Here is a 17,880-nt window from a genome sequence, read left to right as displayed (position 1 = left end):
TGTAAATTTAAAGATTTAAATAGCTTACAAAGATGCCGGAGGCTCCATCAGTTAATTTCCTTAATTTATGGATTTTTAGCTGAGCTTCTGAAATGAAAAGGAGAATGAGAACTAGGTCAGCAGAGAGATTTGCATCCAGAACAGACTAAAATTTGTTTTCCTTGACCATCCCATCAGCCCAGGTGCGATCCTTCGCAGGGGTCACTGTCCCACCTCTCACCTCCGGGCCGGACTCTCTGTTTGCCTACGAGAGCGCAGCACAAAGGGGTGGATTTTATTCCAAAGTAACCTCCGAACACAAGCGTGTCCCCAGACAGCTGCTTCACCGGATCATTGGACAAGGCTGTAGCCTAAGTAGTCTCATTTCCCCAGCACTCTGGTCAACAAGTGGATGCGGGAAGGACGAGCTCCACTGAGACTCGGTGGCCTGTCACGCAGCCCGAGTTTCACTCAGCTTTTCTGTAGGGGTGCAGGCGGACTATTTGGGATGACTTGGCGTCATAATTTTTACTTCCTCTGTGAATTACAAACTGCTAAATGAAAAATAAATATGAGAATCTCGGAACAGCAATCAGAGCATCATAAACATAGGATGCTTCTGCATTGAGGCACAGTAAAGAGGAAAGAGAAGATCTAAAAACGCTGCACTGAACAAAAAGTAGAAATTGTTTTCTGACTCATCCCAACACATCTGTGACAGGTACCACTTAGTTGTGCTGCATGGAAATGGGATGCATGGCTAATAAAGATTTGGTTGGTTTGTTTGTTTGTAGATCAAAGCAAAGACACAGTAGCACTTGGGATAAAAAAGGCATGCGCAGGGTCCGTAACTTGTGCGGGATTGTTTTTACGGTATCTAAGAAAAGGACAATGTACTTGGGAGCTTTGAGTTTTTTCTTGCCTGTATTAATGTTGAGGGTAATAAAGGTACGCGTTACAGCTTTATATGCACTCGCTCATTTCTTTCTTCTCACTCAAGTGTGTGAATGCCTTCCTGTTGTTGTGTTTCAATATGTATGAATATATACATATGAATTAATACTTAAAAGATTGATATAAACTAAACAGTTTTAGGAAGCAACATTGCAATATGATTAGTATTGGTGTTCGTGATTTAACATTTCTTTTCCCACTAGATGAAGTTTCTAAGATTTGCAAGGTACATGTCAAGGACGGGTATATAAATGGATTTTTATTTATTCACAACTCCAAGACTAATTGCTTCTCTTTGCCTGAAGGCCAAGAGATTGGTTTTAATATGACACTTCAAAAGTATTCATAGAACTACAGAGATACTAAGTGTCATTGTTTGAGAGAAATCTCGCTACTTGTGACCCTGAAAATAAAATCTTCCACTGTATTTTGAATCCTAATGTTGTTTTTCAGAGTTTCACTTAAAGCTCAACTATTAAGAAGTGTACAGAGGAAAATATTAAATAGCATGTAGTGAACAAAAAAGAAGAAATACTGTTAGAACTGAATATAACTTATTTTCTCAACAACTCTATTATCCTCCCTATAAAGCAATACAAAATTTATAACAGAAGATTCCTGAGCTCAGTTGCAGGATATTATAAGTAAAAGTGATAAGTTATAACTTATCATAGGTGTTTTAAAAGTTCTTGGCCAAATGCCCAGCATAAGACACTAAATACTCCAAAATTAATACTTAGGATTCTTTTCTTACCAGCAGTTCTTTGTATTCTGTGCAGATGCTTAAAAATGGAATTAGACAGAACCTTTCTGTAACCTGTTTTTTAATCTAATTATTCCATAGTTCACTTCCATTTTTTTCAATAAACAGGTAAAAAATTTATTGACACTCTTAAGAGACCATGAAAGAGAAGCCCATAAAGAACCCCAGCTCATTTTTCTCCATTTTTTTCTGCTTTCCAAAAATAACAAATAGTGTATATTTTACAGGACAGAAAATGACTGGATTGTTACAAGATGCAAATTTGAAGGAATGTAAATTTCCTATCAAAAAGATGTTCCAAATAGATTTTGAAATTATCCAGTCTGAAATTTATTGACTGTGTGAAAGAAAGTATCATGAATTGAAAAATAACGTCGACCTCTTTTACACTGTGCTATATGAATTAGAGTAACAACAACTTCCAGTCGGTATTGTTCTTGAAGGCCCTGTATGAATTTATGCTAGTAGGCTTCATCCTGTCTTAGTCCTTACTCTTTTCCTTGTATTATGTGTCTTATTTTGAAGTTTGAGCCTGACTTCAGGACTTCTTATGTTACATATCTTAACCTGAGGCTTGATCCTGGCTTCCTGGCGATGATATCGATATTCCCACTGACTACAAAAAGTGCAGGAAGAAATCCACGGGCTGCCTGACGCTCGTCTCTAAACACACCATGCTCTGCTGGGCATTTTAAGATAAAGCAGTAAGAGAGAAAATGGATCATTTCATGAAATGTTTAAAGCAGATAAATGAGAATCAGGGGTTTGTTCCTTTAAAACAAAGGAATCAATGTCTATATGTAGATTAATACTCTTCCCAGTCACAGTTAAGACACCACTGTAGTCTAGATGGACTTTTATTTGGGGAGAGAAGATTTGAGTAAGAAATCGGTGCTTCAGAAGTAGTTGTTGGACTCCAGCGCACCTTCAGTCAGCAAAGCCTACGTGACTTTGTTGCCTTCAGTGAGGTTTCATGGATGTGACTGCATTTAGCCCTGTCTCCTAGACCGCAGAGGCACCACGGAGAAACACATCTGAATGCAGAGAGTAGGCAGCCGTGGATCCTGTGACTAGCACCATCGCTTCCGTCACTGAAAATGAGATAGAAGCAGAAGGTGTGGAAGGCCGATGTTACAAATCCGTTGAGCCGCCGGAAAGGTTTGTTCTTGTGAGAAACCTGAAAGCACCTTGAAATCCCAACACTTGCTACAGTCAGTTGACATATAAGGAATAATAAAAAGCAGGAATTAAGGATATCTCCCAGTTGAAGCAAGTTTTCAAGCCAGCTGCAGTGCCAATCATTCTAGAACAGGAACTTGACCCCGGGTTTGCTAATTAAGTCAAATAATTGTTTGTCATTTGTAGGCAGATAAGGGGTTTCCTGGGAGCAGTAAGCATGACCATGCAAAGAACAAAATCTGATCATTAGGAAATCACCAAGTCTTGTCACTCTTTTCCCTTGAATGCTCTTCTATTCTTTTCAAGAAACAGCTTGCTGCTGAGTGAGTTTACAAACCATTACTTTATTGACTAAATACAGATGGACTGTTTTTAAAACTATCCATTATCCAGTGCCTAACTCATGACAACAGCGTGATACAAAGAAATAATCTACACTGGAAGGCCAAGATGAAATAGCTTGTCAGAAAATACAGTATAGGAAAGGTTTGCCTGTCTCTTCTGCTTCCAACTGTTGTAAGCCAAAAATAGTTTCCAAAATGAAATTTACTTAATCAAGATGTCCCATGTTAGCATTCAGCACGGTGGTTCTCAGCTTTATACATTGCCATTTTGTTGTGTGCTCTCACTCCTCTTCTTAAACGGTTACAATACTGAGGAATATTTTTAACCCGTTTAAGTAATGTGCGTGGCATTAGTTTTTAGCTACTTATTAAATAAAGCTTATCCAGATTATATATGTCATGGAGAGGAAAAAAATTTTATGGCTGAGTGTAATCCATTCATTGGTTTATTAGAGACACAAAGTACTCTGAAGAATGTCACAAATCCACATGGTGTCCCTGAGAGCTTGATTTTTGCATATGGATCGCTGACTTAGCTGAACGATGTATAAAATCCTGTGTAGCCAGGCAGCTCCCAACTGAATACACTTCTGAGGGAGGTTATATGCATCGCTTCTGCCAGCAAAGGTCTGGAATACGTTAAACTGCAAAAATATCACTTAACAGAATACAGAGAACGAAGACAAGAGCCGTAATGGCTCTTTTGTATCAAATAATTTACTGTTTTTAGGATCTTTGGGCACAGGCACATCTAGAATCATAGGTGAATTGCTTCTTATTTACGTAGCAGCGTTTCAGCGCGCTTTTTCTTTGGCAAATAACAGACTGAGGGGTCTGGATCATGCATGGCTGGGACAGAACCTGAGAGAGCAGCAGCTCAATAAAGCATCATGACAATTACATGAAAATGGAAGAAAAATAAAATGGAGCAAATTCTTCCAGATATGGAGGCCCTCTGTCATTCCAGAAAGGGACAGGGTAGTCAAAGAAAGACCAGGGCAGGGAATGTCAGTGGCAGGGAAGGGAATAGTCTCAACTGCTCCACTTTCAGATCTGGTCTAAACGAAAGGTGGTACAAGCTGTTGTGATCCCCAGACAACAGGCTGAGTAGATAGATAAATTCTCCTGGGAGGCAAGGGAATGACTTCTTGGCTGCTAAAACAGAACCTGAATTGAACAGCATGTGAAGATGGAATTAAGCACACCTTTATGTTGCAAAATATCTAAATAATAGAAAAAACCTACAACTAGAAGGCAGAAACGAAAAAATTAATTTGCGTTCGTGATGTTCATCTGTTGGATGAAATGAATAATGAATAGGAGTTTGTGGGACTGCGACTAACTTGCAGATTGAGACACACCACAGAACAAAACTCATTACTGCTAACAGTATAAAAAGGGAGCAATAACAGTGTTGTGGTCTAGGATTTCTGCATCCTAACCCTGCAATGGTTATCCCTGCCCACCTGTGACGCAGGCGGGCTCAGCTGGAGCGTTTCCACCACACGCAATGGCGGGAACGTGCTCCTACCAAATGGGTGATGCGTAGCAGTGCTGCTCTTCCTGGCCTGCCGGGGAGGAGAGCTGAGCTGCAGCCTCGGTGCCATTGTTTTAGCACAAAGAAGACGAGAGCTCTGAACCTGGCCAGCTGAGCGAGAGCCTATCCAAATCCCGCTATGCCAGAGACCCTTGGAAAGGAGGCAGTATGTCAGACATATGGTTGAAACATGCTGTGCTCCAGCCATCCTCAGCTAGCGTATGGTCTCCCGAGTACCACTGCCAGCTGGGCTCTAATTTACACTGGGCCTGAAAATCAGGGACCTTAGCAGTCTTCCCTGATGGTCTCTTCTCCTTTGCTTCACTGATTTCAGATATGCAGATATTTGGAGCTTTTCATTTCCCCTGCCTGGCATCCTTTCAGGCAGACACAGGGGCATATACTTCTTTACTTAAACAGTGTGTTTGGTTTAAAAAGCAGAGACCAATATTCTGTGAGAGTAACATTTCAGAATCCTGACTCTGTAAAAATTTTAGTATCCATGGTATCACCTCAGATGTTGTGCAAGTATGTGAAGTTAATAAAAACAAGTGTCCCAAAAAGTCTGGTATAGAAAGAGCATGCCAAGTAGTAGAAATCATACTACCTGTTCCAACCTGTATTTTTGAGGATGCATGTGCTGCAGCATCATTTTTAATGGATTTGCGCTCTTAAATTCTTAAGCATTGGATTTTTCCACGTTTCCAGAAAGAGAAGAAGGGGATGCCTTTTTTCTTGTTGGCATCAACTCCTAAAATAAGAGGCATATTTCTCATCATGAAGTATATATTGAATGGTGCACAGAGGAGAGAATAACCAAAGTCTTTGTTAAACCCTTGTTTAACCTTTAGTTCAAGTATTTGATTACAATGCCACAGGTTTTGCCACCTTGTAGTCAGTCTTCAGTTTGAAAAGTTATTAAAGGAACTCAGATTTGTATTTTCATATCCAGCTTTTAGTTTGCAATTAGCCTTTGAGATGTGGAACTTGTAGAAGGAATCTGTAAACAGATGAGTTCAATACAATTTGAAATAAAAATTATTTGATGCTACTGGACCCAGCATAGTGCCCTTCTTAAAATGGTTTGTAGCAGCAATGACATGGTTATGTTTTTGTCCATTTTTGGAACATTATACTCATTCTGCTTTATGCACAGGACCGTTGTGCATGTTTAATATTTTGTGAATGTTATTCAGTTAAGCTTGCTGTTGCCAAGACATCCTCTTGGAAAAAAAGTGCAGGTAAATTTTCAGACATGTGATAGTCTTTGGTGAATAAAGGTATTAGAAAAGTCCTAGTGTCAAACAGTGTTTCGCATTAATCCCTTATTTCTGAATGCACTGCATTATCTGTAACACAGGAGATCGGTTGGCCTTGGCTGCTCCTCTGCTTGCTCAGAAATGGCTCTCCTTGTAGAATGTCATCTTGGAGTTAGCTTTCTAGATCACCTCCTGTTCCTCAGAAGATACTCCTGAGTTATGACATAAACAAGGGACCTGCTGGCTAGCAACTGCCTTTCCTCTGAGGAACTGGTGATTTAATAGTAAAAGGGTAAATTAACTGAACAAGTGGAAATGATCTTCAGTCAATAGGACCATAAAGGTGTCCAAGGCCACGTAATCCCGACTACATCACCGCGACCCTCCAGTCCCTTCCTTTTGCTGCTTTTCTGTTCAATTCTTGCATCTTATTTCAGATGATACTGGGAATTTTTGGAGAAGCAATGCTTTTACGTGGCCCAACACACTGGGAACCCATTTCTCACCTGGATGCCAGCGCTCACCACGTGATTGCTTACAAGAGTCATGCCATCAGCTCTGGTGAGATGATTAAATGATAAGGGATGTGAGTAAGAATTACACTTGGGTCTGCGCAAGGATCCCGTATCGCTTCTGCATTTGCTCTTTTCGGAGTTTCACTCTTCAGTCACAGGCCTGAAATTCAAATGCAGACTTTTCCCCTAGGTGGGCCAGATATTTACCGGCTTTTCACAAGCATCTACATCCATATTCCCAGAATGGCGGGGGGCAGGCGGGGGTGGGACAGGGACGTTTTGACTGTGAAAAGGGCAGTTCTTCCAAGAGGATTAAAGGTTCTTCTTTCATGCATCTGGGGAATGATAAAGCAGGGTGAGTGACTGCTGCAGCGGCTTCCCCAGGGTCAGTGATGGGAGAGACAGGGAAGCTGCTCTCCTTTCCTTTCCCCTTTTCTCTCTCCATTTGGTGGAACTGGTAGGAATTTGGTCTGGCTTAGGGGAAGGAGAAGGCCTAGAGGCCACTCTTAGAGGACATCTCGACCAGAGTTCCTCCTTGGTCCCCTCTTTGTCCCACTACATGTATTTTCGCCTTCATTTCCCCAACCAAAGAACCCCGTCCGCATTGTTCTCCCGCTCGGCAGCTCTGCCACGGTAGAATAGCAAGTCCCCGTCTCTCTTCTTATGCTACATGAAATTAAAAATATGAACCCCACTGGAGTTACTTCTACATTAAAGATGTAAGGGAAATAAAAATCACTTTCGGAGCTTTTTATTTTTTATTTAATTTTTAATTAATCTTAATTAATTTGAATTTTGAAGCAATCTGAAAAATAGTTTTAAATGAATATATATATATATATATCGGGTTTTTTTTCCCATTTCCAGTGCTGAGAGCATGAATAATGCAGGACAAATGCTGTGGCTCCCCGTTTGTATTGCAGAAGTCGGGACTTTGTGCAGGACAGGCAGGGGGCAGCCGGAGGGCTGGGTGCCCCCATGTCGGCCGGCCTCTGCAGGCGAGCCGGCCCCGAGGCAGCCGCGGGCCCCTTCTCCCCGTGGGTGCGTGGGAGAGCCCGCGGCGCCGGGCAGGGCAGGCCCGGGTGCGGCGGGCGGGGAGGCCGCGCTCGGGGGTCGGGGGAAGACGCCCGCGGCCTCCCGCGTCCCGCCGCGGCGCCTGGCTCCCGCCTCAGCCCTCCACACGGCCTTCCCGCCGCCCGCCGTTGCCGTGGAAACCGGCGGCTGCTCCCTGGGGGGCTGTGGGAGCTGGCAGGCAAGCGGTGCCCCAAGGGCCTGAGGGGACGGGCCTGGGGATGGGGCCCGGCGCTTTGAGGGGGGTCCCTGTGGGGCTGCGCCTGGGGGGCTAAGGGCCTAGCACTGGGGGGGGACAGGGAGCCTGGTACTGCGGAGCAGCCCCTGGGGCTGAGGGCTTCGCGCTCTGGGGGACCCTCTGGTGTGGGGGTCTAGCACCACGGAGGGCCCAGTGGGGTGGGCGCCTGCTACTGCAGAGGGGCCTGTGGGGCTGAGCGCCTGGCAGAAGCCCCCGTGGGACGCACAGGGGCTCTCCACAGGGCTGGCCGGCAGAGCGGGATCAGCTGTGCAGGATCAGCTGTGCAGGACAGGCGCCTGAGTGGAGGCAGGTGTGCCTGGGGGTGCTTCGGGTGTGCCGCTCATTTTGAGGTAAAAACTCTTGGTGTGGGCAGGTGGAGGGGCTGCAGGCCAGGGGAGTGGTGCTCACCGTAACTCCTAGCAACCCGCAGGCGAGCGGCACGAGGTGTCTGGGGAGCTGCTTGGAGAGTGTGGTCCTCTGAGAGGTAGGAAGTGGTGTTGTTTCTAATTAATGCCTGTGTGGTAGCCTAATCTGTGTTATGAGGCTCTCATGAGTATTGTAGCAACAAAGGTATATTTTAGGGTTCAGTTAATTAAAAAATACTTGTAAATCTGTGTAGGTCCTGTGTTGCACTTAACTAAACTCTGCTGTTGTGGCTGTGCCACAGAAGAAATATACCATATTTATACAGTTACAGCAGTAGTTTGACTAACCCCCTCTACAGCTCTTTCTCTGCTCATTTCAGTCATTCCTTGCTGGATACTAAATGTGTGCTCTCCTTCTTCTACCAGTTGAACCAGCTGTAGTGGGGAGGGTAGGACTGATACCTGCTTTTAGCCATCTCGGTAGAAGAGCACCTCCCTAGATCCCTGGGAAGAGTAACAGTGCTGATTTCTGCTGCAGGTATTGCTCTTGAGGAGTGGGCTATGCTGCTCTTGTAACTGTGCTTGGTTGTAGGGCCGAAGTTTGTAGCGGGATATGTCTATATGCTGGGATAAAGTTTTGTCTGGAGTCCTCAGGAGAAATGATAAGAAGATACAAATTAGCCTCTGATTTCATTTTGTAGTAAGTTTCATTTTTTTCTGGGGCTAATTTCAAGTACATATGGAAGTGTCTAATATGTGTTTTCTTTAGCTATATGGATATATATTTTATATAAACTCAGTATCACAAGGGCGCTTCAATACATGTTTGTAGTGAGGATGTGCCTGATTTGTTTGCAGTAGTGTGGTTCAATCAAATAACTTGATTAAAAAGGCCTAATTTTTATATACAAGTGTGGGTGTGTATGTTTATTTTGGAGTTAATTCCTTTTTGAGACTAATAATAAGGAAGAAGGTCTCTCCCAACAAGCTAAATTGAAAGGAAATAATCTAGGAGTTGGATTCAGTATGTATAGTGACTGAATAAATCTAGCCATCTAGATATCTGTAAGCTCTAGAGTTTCACGCTGCATTGCAAAGCATGGCAAGCTTTCTCACCTGTTGGAGTTTTTTCTTTTTCTTCCCTTTTTTTTTTTTTTCTTCAAGGAATACTGTGCCAAAACTGACACTTGGCTTCCCAGAAAGAGATGTTTAATTCAAGTGTTTGAATCCTGAAATCATGTTACAATTTCTTAAATTCTTTGTGGCCTATACAAATTAACAGAGTAGTAAGTAAAATTCTGTTTGATGAAGGCAAGTACTGCGTTCCTAGGATAGAACATACACAGTATAGGAGATTACTAGTCAGTTCTAAGAAAATGTTGGAGTAAACTCCTTAAGATAGGATAATAAGCACTTTAATATTTTGCTTTTATAAAAAAATGTTCCAAACAGTACTTGATATTGAGTTTTTGTAATTTTATTCTATAAATAAATAAAAATATTAATTCTCTTTGTTGAAGTACATAACCAAAAATATCTGTTCCTAAGTACAGATATTTGGGAAAACTTGCTAATCTGCAGTTGATGTTTGGAAGCAAAGTATGATCTTTCTTGAGCGTTTTTGAGGAAAAGGATTACTTAATCACGCAAGATTACTTTTTATTATTTTGAGAACAGTTACTGATTGTTTTAAAAAACCACTAAGAGTGTTTCTGTCTCATTTCACAAATGCCTCTTATGAAGATTGTCTCTGATTGTGGAAGTTGATTTGTAGTCTTAGGAACTGAATTTCTTGGCCAGCTACTTGTGTAGCTTTAAAAAAATCTTCAGTCTGAGGAAAGCACCAAAAGTACTTGTCTTGATCGTCAGTCTCTGTATGCTGTGTAGAATAATTTTGTGAAAAAGGCTGACAGTATCAGGATAGAGTAACTTTGTGAAAATGCTGATGTTTTCAGGGACAACTGCTTGCCTCTGCATGGCTTGCAAATGCTGATCCTCTTACAGATTTGATGACTCTTTTTAACATGGGCAAAAGCAATCAAACAAAAAAACCCCGATGGTATTTAACAGTGCAGTTAGCAGAATGGCGCTTCTAGTGTTCCAGGACTCCTACTTCTCATCTCCCTACTTGAAAAACATTGTATTGGTTCAAGAGCGCGTACAAGGCTGAAGTTAACTATCTTTATTGGACAAATTGAGTTGTCACAAGCTGCATACGAGAGTATTTCATCCTTTGCAGAGCAACTGGGGAAGCAATAATTTTAGGACCAAAGCTCACTGGCAGCTTTGCTCAAAGCAGAGCTGCTGCAATTAAAACATAGGAAGCTTTTAATAAGAATTAATGGGGGGGGAGGGGGGGGATGAAACTGTACATGTCCATTTATTGGTGACAATTATAGCACACTTGCTACATTCTATGCAAATAACAGTTCTTGGCTCATCTGTTCACGTGCTGTTATGAACCGATGTCCACCCTGTAACTTAAAACTCTTCACTGTGATAGCTCCATTAAGAAATCAAGGGAGGAAGTACTTCAGCAATGAAGACCAAAGCCAATCTTACATGGATATCTGGTAATCTAGTAGATATTTTCTTTCTCAAATTCAGAACTTGTATGAACCAAGTTCTGGTCTCTGTTCATCTACAGTAAACTTGGTCATGCAATTTAATGTGGGTTTTTTTTTTTTGTGGTGCCCGATAGTTATGCTAATAGAGTGCTAACTTTGTGATATTTAATGTTTACAGTGCTAATAGCAAAACATAATAGCTGTGGCTTTATTGTGTTGGAGATTTTTAGTATGTTATTTATAGATCTGAAACCTACAAGAGATGATATAAAAGCCTTCAATATGAAAAATGTTACATTTCTGAGCAGACAGTGAGAAAATTGCCTTTTAGAGGTCAAAACTCCCAATGCCTCTGGCAACATGGCCTTGATGTCATTTGACAGGGTGGAAACACAGCCCTTCATGGGAATAAACAGCCAATACCTGCATGATTCATTTTGTTAGGAGGGTTCTCCCATTGTTGCTAGGCAATATTTGCTAGGTGGAGTTAAAAAAAAACCAACAACAAAAACCCCAAAACCCAACCGCTGTCTCCTCAGAATAATACTTCTTGTAGGTTGTCTTGCTATTGATACTGATTTTTATTCTGTTTTTTTTAATTAGGTGCTAATTTCTCCTTTATGCAGAATTAATAGGAGAAGCATCAACTGAATCCCAATAGATACCTTCCCCTCTGAGAGGCAGGGAGAGGAAGAGGCATGAAAGGGTTGTAACCCGGTTAGCGGAGGGTTTCCTTTCTGTCTTCCTCCCTCTGTACCTTCTTAGAGATGTCTGTTTGGAAATGCTCAGCTGTGTTGTGATGTGCAATTCTTACAGCAGAAACATGGCAGAGACCAGCAGACATTCATTTGAAATGATTTTCATTCACCGCATTCCGGAATGGACTTGAAAGCAGGTCTCAGAGGCAACTTTTATGTACCAGTTTGTCTTACATATTTATTTATGACAGACTTGAATCTTCAGGATGGTATTCTATCAAGTGACATACCCACTCAGTGTGATGTGGGTAAAAATAGGTCATTGTCAAAGGACAGGAAAGGAATTGTATAAACTTATAAACTAAACCATCGCAGTCTAGTATGATAGCACACTAGCACACTCTGAAGCTGAGGTAATGCTGTGTTCAAAATTATAGTTTTCCATGGATTATTTTTCTAGAATAATATATTAGCGTTGCATTTATCAAACTAGGAGAGGGCTGGTTGCAGACTCTAAAGATAGCTAATGCTAATGGGTTACTCCTGACACAGCAGTTTGAAAATAGTTCTCAAAGTGAAACAAACCAGAGGTCATCTCAGAAGGTAGCAAGGTTGGATGAAATTTTGCTCTTATGCTTAAAATATCACTGATTTCAAATAACTCATTTTTATGTGTTAAATCATTAATCAATACCATAAATCATTTATTTAATGCTGGGATTTAAGCATTTGGGTTTGAGAGTAATGTTCCTGCTTTGTGCATTTAGCCAATGTGAATGGAATTTTTTCTTTTTTTTTTTTCTCTAGAGTAAGTATTAGCAGGCCTAAAAAATAAAACCACTGAGAAATGACCCTGTTTAAAAATAGGGCATCAGGAAAGGGATTTTTGTCATCTTAAATAACCTGTTGATGCATACAGATGTGTGGTTTTTGGACTGTAACAGAGCAATGTGGGTTTTTTTCTGGTTGTGACAGTGTAAGCACTACTAGATAAGCAAGGCTTGGAACTTAGCTACACAAGTAATGCATGTTTTGGTGTTTAACTGCAGTGTTGTTACTGCAAACCAAATAGAGGGACTAATATTTAATTAAGGAGGGACTGTGGAAGTGGTCAGTAAAGGAACAAATGCATCTGTGTATAGGGTTATATTAATAGGGTTTGAATTTACCAGGTAAAGGGGTAGGCAAGAAATAAAGGGGAAGTGTGACACCTGGTGGAAAGATGGTATCAGGAGTAAGAGATCCGTTAGGGATAAACGGGCTTATTTGACATGAAAATGCATTATGTGGTGTTTGGAAACATGCATGCCACTGCTGGAGATGAAGCCAGGATGAATGACTTATCTTGTGATCTCATAGTTCATATTGTCCAAATCAGTAAATGTGGCAAGCCGATGATATTCTTAATAGTGATCTCTTTTTCTGGGATACCAAAGAAAGCTTACGTTAAGTAGCTTCCCCAAACCCTTAATCTACACTAAAAATAAATTAATATGGTACAGGCTTAACTACCTTTGAAGATCCAAGTAATTTTTCAGAAAAATTCATCATAACTACTTAGATGACTTTTTTTGAAGCTCAAGTTCTTTATTGAGTCTTCTGTAGTACTACTTCCAGGTACAAGTCCCAAATTGCCTGGACTATCTGCTGCTGCGCAGTCCTGCTTGCTGGTCTTGGAGATGCAATTGCAGGAGCCTAGCATTAGAGCCCCTGTTTGGTTCCTGTTCCCTTACAGCTGCTTGAGCATGCTTTTCTGCATAGTGCAGGAATACAGTAATACTGCGTGCATGAGGGAGGACAAAAAGGGAAAGAACTCTGTAGAAGAGGAGGGAGGGAAAAGTGGAGATGCAATTTGACACCAAGAAAAATGGTTGGAGTTAGAACTTGCTGTCCTTCAGCCAGTTAGAACTTGCATGAAATCAGGGTGGGCTCAGAGCTGCAGAGATCTTGCTTTATTATTTTTATTTCCAAAGTGTTATAGTATGTTGTGGAAAAACAGTCTGCAATTCATTGGAAAACCTGTGTATTAAGGATGTTCAGGAAGCTTCTAGCTCAGCTGAGAGGCACAGGGGAAAGAAAATAAGAAAATTCATCTTAATCTTTCAGCTCTGCTTTAAAATGTCTGATTCTTCTGGGGTTTCATTCCATATGGTATTGATCACCCCATGTCACTGAGATTTTTCTATGTTATGACTTTGCTACTGAAAGATTGCTTTATCCTAACTGTAATACAAGTTCAATCACAATTCTGCTTTGTAGTTCAGGCTCATCTCCTGTGCATAACTGCCCCCCACCCCCAATCATGTGGGATTTCCCACTTCATCAAAAGGCAATAGGTTTTGAGCTTGTCTTGTTCTTTATGCATTTTTCTTCTATTTTTAATGTTAGCATATCACTTGCTAGAACAATATAAGAGAGTTCTGTATCACTATTGGCAGTGACTTTTTCTTGTTTTGGGGGAAGACTCCATCTGCAAGTTTTTGCCTGCTTGCTCAGAAATAATGCTTTTTGGGAATTGGCCAGTTCAAGCAGGGAAACTAGTTAGTAAATACCTAAACCCACAAATCTAGCATTTCATTCAGTCCCAGCTGGAATAGAGCAACATTGAAGTGGGATAGACCCATCTGACATGGCTGGCTTCTTGGTCAGCCACACCAAGCATTTAACATCAGCATGAGTGAGTAACCTGTTCCTTCAGGTCACCTGATTGCTAGAGCCACAAATTGGGTGATACTTATGAACTGTGACGTTTTAGTAGCATGATGAATAAAATACATTGTTTACTCCACAGAGCGAACTAACTGTTCTGCTGTGCTAGCAGAACTCAAATGCAGCTTCCATTAGTCAGAGTTTTTGCTAATCTAAATGGGTTTGAGTGGAAGAAGGCCTATGATAGAGAGTTTGCTGGTACACTGTAGTGCAGTTTAGTTCAGTGTTGAACGGTTCCTTCCCAGTCTACCTCCTCCTCATCAGTGTGGCAGGAATTACCCTTTTCTGTCTGTGTTTGCTGGGATAGATTGTGTAGGCGCTCTCATACTCATGGAACCACATCAATTAAAATCAGTTAAACTCCCAATTACTGTACTGTCATATAAAGACTGGATGTAGGCCAAGTTTCAGTTTCTTCATGAGATGCTTGGCTTACGTTTTATCGGGCGGGAGGGAAACAAGCCTTGTGCTTTCCTTCAGGTTATATATTCCTTCTAGTTATATCAGTCAATAGCTTTCTGAAGATTATTGTGGGGTGTGTAGATAGAGAAACGGTCCTATTAAAAAGGGGCAGATACTCTAGTTTAACTGTTTTGGAAATCTAAGTGAGAAACACAATTTTTAGTGATGTGGAGGCCTGTTTATTTTAAAAGATCTCTAGACCTAACCTAAAAAAACCAAAACCCGGAAGTTTTGATTGACCTGAGAGCAGGACTGAAGTTTTGGTTCTCAGCTCTGTGTTGGTGAGGAGACCATTCTCCTTCTTACTAAATTGTAACTGGTGATGGTACTGAGCTTGTGTTAGCACAAGGTGCTTTCTTAACTGCAAATGTGATCTCAGTCTGAAAATATCTTAATAAATTCACTGAATGGACTTCCTTGTGTAGTATACTCTTACAGTTATAAGCCCTTCATTTTGCCCAGAGCATCTACTTAGATATCATAAAGTGAAAATAACCTTAATATCACTAAATGAGAAAAATGAACATATTGCCTTGGAGAGAAACAAAATGGGGAGGGGGATTGAGGAGGGGAACAGTACACAATATTTGCTGCACTCTTGTGGACACCAGGAGAAAAAGTCCTTTGTTTTTCTGAGAATAACTTGAAGATGTGTTTGTATCGACGCTGCAGCTTCTTAGTAACAATTTTAAATTTTTGACTATGCAGATCTGATACAGCCTTTAAGAAAGGTGAAGGTTGCATTTGTGCATCTTGGTCTCCATTGCTGGTACTGATGACCGTGGGTGTACGGTAGCTGTTCTGGTAGTGTATGTTGGGGGAAGAGGAGGAAGGGTTCCTTGAGAACCTGTTGCAAAAAAAAAAAATTTCTGATGGAAGCCAAAAGTTAGTGAAAGTAGGATATGAAACTTGCTTATGGAAATATACCACTGGATGCCACTGTTGCTTCATGGAATGTCATACTAAAATAACATCGGCTCTGCTTATTTGAAAAATTCTGCTTTACCTTCACTCTCATCTTAGTTCTTTATTACTTTAATCTTTGTTCATATCAAAGGAAAGAAGAAACCATGCCCCACTTATTCTCTCCAGCAACATGGTGATACTGTTCCTATATCTAGAAGTGACAGCTTGTCAAAGGAAAGAAAAGGGAATGACACACAGTTTTGTCCGTCCCCCCCCCCAAGGTAAAATCTTCTTCAAAAGAAGAAAGGTTCAGATGAAAGAGCAACCAGTTTTCCTTGTAACTAAATTCTGTCTCTCTGGCTCTGAATCCTGTGTTAATCACAACTGGATTTGGACACTGAGCCTTTATTCCTGTTTTAATGTCATCCTAGAGAGCAGGGCAGGAGGTCAGTTTTGCAAATGCCTGTTTAGTTCCTTTCCCAAGTGTTGGGCATTTTGTACTTGAAAGAATGTTTTTTGCTTATGACAATTTTTTCCTCCTTGGGAAGCAGGGAGGGTGAAGGTCATCAGGTGAATCTTTGATGGCCATTGCTTGTTTTCACAGGCTCATTTGTAATCACCTGATTAGCAACCCTGGGACTTTTCTCTAAGTCATACAGTGGGTTTTTTTGCCTTTTGGCTTTTTTGACTGAAGCAACCCCGAAAATTTAATTAATTTCATTGAAAAGAAATCAAAATCCAAAAATCGGAGTGCTAATTTTCAGATGGTTTGGTTCTTGTATTCTCTGTGCACCTAATTCCTATGCTTTCCTATGGGAGAAGAAAAAAAATTGGAAAAATAAAAACCTGAGAGATGAGATTTTTATAGTGTCATGGTGGTGTATTGCAGCCTGCTAGCCTGGCTTCTTCAGAGACAGGGACCACCTTCTGCTGTGCGCCTGCCTAATTGGGTAAGCCCTAAATATTGTTGGTTCCATAAAGTGCTGGCCTAATTAATGACAGTAGAAATGTGGAGAAAAGGCAAACACAATGGAAATGATCTGTTGAGAGGGCTCTGAAGGAAAAAGAAGCAATAACCACGTAGCCCTGAGAAAGCACGTTTATTCTCTCTCTGCAAGCTGGGCGGGAGAAGGCAGACAGCAGGGCTTCAGCCCGGGGGCCTCGGCAGTGCCATGGAAACGGCACAGGAGCACCACATCCCTCCGGCTCTCCAGGCCTTGTGGCTCTACTGCGGATTTAGAGGCAGCAGCACCCACGCAACCTGTGTGGGGCTGCAAGAGGGGGAAGGTTAAAATGCATGTCTGTTCTGCAGCTTCACAACTGGTTTATAAGGCAAATTAAGGGAGAGGAGAAGAAACAAGTAAATGTACTAAGTTTATTGTCAAAGATGGCCTGGCAGCTGCAGCACCCTGTGATGGATGTCTGACAGCTAGAATGCAGTTTAATTATGCTACTGTTCACTGATAACTCTCCTTTCTCTTCTGGAACCTGGGCTGAAGTTTTGCCTGGATTAGATGTTGTAATCTAAGTTTTCCAGTGATCAGGACTGGGTGCTAATGTTGCATCGTTGTAGGTACTGAAGGGAAGCCTGCCAGCAGAGCTGCAACTGCTGTTGATGCCGCATAAACTTGTAGCGGTGACCCAGATAACATTGTGACTGACACAGTAAGTTACAGTGTCAGGAGAAATAAATGTCTCCTGCAGCCCCTCACAGAGCTCCAGCTGTGCCATGGTACCTGCCCTTAAGCCCCATCTACCCAAGAAACTGACCCACTGCTGATGGGCTGTGGGACTTACTGGGCTTTGCTCAATTATGAACTAGTTGATATGTGTGTTCAGAAAATACACAGTGCTTGCAATTATTTGGAAATTATGGTAATTTAGTGTATTTATTAAAGGACCTCTCCAGAATGGTTGCCTGGGCTCTGCCATGTCTGAGAATTCCTAGCAGTCATCTAAGTGTGACAGCTCTCTGGAGCCCACTTTTGTGCGCTCTCCCCTTATCTACCACCTTCTGCTCTGTTCCTACTTCTGGCCTAGACCTGGGAGAGGGCTAGTGTTTAAATTATCCCTCCTGTAGCTCTGCAGCCAGCCATGTTTTCATCTCATCTCTGTCCTGAGGTTGAAATCACAAGTTCTCTTTGCATGGCACAATATAAATGAGAAGGTTCTCTCTCTTCTTACTGGCTTGCAGTAGGACTTGTTTCATTGCTGAAGACTACTAAGTGGCTATGTTGTGGCTTGTTGTTGTGGGCTTGCTCAAACAATAAAATGTGAGGTACAGCAAGATGAAAGAAGCAGACATCTTGCTGGTATCTTTGGACAACAGACTAA

The 17,880-nt window shown here is 41.6% G+C and overlaps 1 long non-coding RNA gene across 1 annotated transcript in view; it reads left to right on the top strand.

The window, feature by feature from the left end:
- Positions 1-8,229: 8,229 nt before the first annotated feature.
- The window catches only part of LOC142413990 (uncharacterized), a 176,807-nt gene continuing 167,156 nt past the window's right edge, over positions 8,230-17,880 (top strand). The window contains exon 1 of the long non-coding RNA XR_012776951.1: positions 8,230-8,323. This is a non-coding gene — a long non-coding RNA (uncharacterized LOC142413990). The remainder of the gene's footprint in view (positions 8,324-17,880) is intronic.

This window comes from Mycteria americana, chromosome 8 (assembly GCF_035582795.1).
Source record: "Mycteria americana isolate JAX WOST 10 ecotype Jacksonville Zoo and Gardens chromosome 8, USCA_MyAme_1.0, whole genome shotgun sequence".
NCBI classification, from domain to species: domain Eukaryota; kingdom Metazoa; phylum Chordata; class Aves; order Ciconiiformes; family Ciconiidae; genus Mycteria; species Mycteria americana.
Note: the sequence above shows the minus strand (reverse complement) of the source record. Positions and strands in the feature narration are given on the sequence as shown.